A 2,535-nucleotide genomic window follows, 5' to 3' on the forward strand; every position below is an offset into this window, starting at 1 on the left:
ATTGATTTGAATCAGAAAAAATGCAAAAATGAGAACTTGGAGTCAAGTCTTAACTGCATGCATGTTGTATGACCATAAAAGGCTAACATATTTGAGTATGCCAATTTAAGAGCTTAAATTTCCCATAAGCAGGACGGTTGACCCAAAAAAGATGATTAGACATGATTACTAACATCCTATTTGACTTATTTTCATTGGAATAGGTACAACTTCTAAAAATTGGATTTCTGGTGATTCTCTGTAATAGGAAGTACACCACTAATTCATGGTCCCATTGCTTTCTATGTTAAATTCCTCCGTTTCAAGCAGGCACACCTCTTTTATTTTAAGTTCAAATAAAGTGGCAATCATTGCATTTCAAAGCAACACTTTATGGTGTCTTGTACTGAAAAAATCAACATACCTTACATTGCATATAAGAAAGAACTGGTTCCCGGAACTTCAGATGTACCAAAACAGGTACTTCAGGTCTGACAAACAGACAAAATGTACCCTCTTTTTAAAATTTGGTGCAGTTTTTTTACTATTCAAAATTAAAAGTCCAAAAGTGTTCTACAATGATCACCAGTCCTTCAGCTTTCATTTGATACCAAAAATACCTAAATATTCTACATATTTTGAAAGTTACACTCATGCGTAGGAACTATTTTGTGTTAAATATGTACTACTTTCTGGTATGTGCTTTCTGGCCGGGCCTGAATTAGTGGTGTTACACCTTTAGGTTGATTTTAAAGTCTTACAGTAGAAGGGAGATAACTCAAACTATTTTTCAGTTATCCTCCTGTTTTGAATTTTCTCATTTAAAAAAGTAAAGTAGATGAATTGGTTTTAGTTGAAAAAAGATGATAAAGCAACTTGTGGTAGATTCTTAAAAATGTGCACTTGTCTTTCTACAGATAATAAAATTAAAAATTAAAAAAGACAACATCACCCATCATCACCCATATGTTTAGTTGCCACACATTACTTATTCATTTGGATCTACATGTGTGGCATCCTCTGAATACATCAACAGCTTTACAACCTCTAAATTACATAATTTGCAGTAATTTTACATAATAATGAAACAGTTTATGTCAAATTGAAAGTAAACAGCTGCATCCCATCAATCAACAGACTTAATAACAACTAAGGATAATTTTCAAACTTGTAGTTTAGAACTTCTATATTATTGGCCTAAAATCTTCATTTGTGGATAAATTTTTTTCAAACAGTACAGAGTAGGAGAAGGTACAATTATTAACCTCTGTTTCTAAAAAGTTTTACTTTGAACTGTCACAATTGCAAGTAATTATATCTGAAAAAGCATGTTGTTGACCTCTGTAGGGTATTGAGTACAAATGCACTTTACATACTGGTACATGTATTTTAAAATAAATCTTGTCTATTACTTTTGTCATGAAGAAGATGACTATTAGATGTAGAAAAGCTTTGTTATGATAAATGATTAAACATTTTGTTTGTACCACTAATATGTAGGAAAAACTATTGTTGTATAAAGAACTTGACCCATCTCTCAGATTCTTTTGATGTGCAAAATTTCATTCATACATGTTCTTAACAACTTGGACTTTTAAACAGATGGCTTTGAAGTAAATGGTTTACTGTGATTGAGCTTTTAGAATTCATTGTAACAGGATATAGGGTGATTAAAAACCTTTGTCAGTTTTAATTTTTGTAAGCATTAAATCTAATTATATAATTATTCTTTCATATGCTGCCATATACTTTAATGAAACATGGAGACCAACTGTGGTTGACCTCATGAGTGTCATGGACTTGGTTGTTCAAAATTACTTTGGTTGAAAAAAGTATTGGTAAAATATTGGTGAAAAGAAAGTCTTCTGTTTTTTAGTTAAAAAAACATACTTCAGGCTTCACTTTTGCCTCTTATTCAGTCTCAAGGATACATGTACCTGAAGAGACAGAATTGTGCTGAGACTTCTATAAATTTTATATGAAAAAGATTAAAAAAATGTTTTAAGTGGAGCAACATGAATTGTTATGATTTAATGTCATATTAAGCCAGTGGCTTACTTATTTATTAATAAAAACATCTTATATGATGTAGGATATAGTTATCCTTCCAGGGGACCTCACATCACTCCTAGATTTGAAGACACCTTAATCTTAAATTTTAGTATCTGCTTTTCTTTCTATGTCTTTTGACCTAACTTGTGGTTTTCTGATTTGTCTTGTTTACTTATTATCTATCTTAATACAGTTGGTTTGGTACACGTCTTGAACCTGACATTTTACTTCACTTTCCTTTTTCATCATCATCACCACAATAAATTTCTTCATCAATACTATAGAAATAGAAAAGTGTTATTTGTATGTGTACACAAGCCAAGAATATTGATATAAGACAGTGAATACATTTTTAGTGCCTTTCAAACAGAAAAGTATATGTAATATTGTTAGAAAATCTATGCATGAATATATTCTTCATTAAAAACTCATTTATTCTCTATTGATCTTGTACATGTGTTCACTGTATTGTGCTCCAGGGGAGATAACTCTAATTGATTTTTC

The sequence above is a fragment of the Mytilus edulis genome, chromosome 1 (genome assembly GCF_963676685.1).
Source record: "Mytilus edulis chromosome 1, xbMytEdul2.2, whole genome shotgun sequence".
Classification (NCBI taxonomy): Eukaryota; Metazoa; Mollusca; class Bivalvia; order Mytilida; family Mytilidae; genus Mytilus; species Mytilus edulis.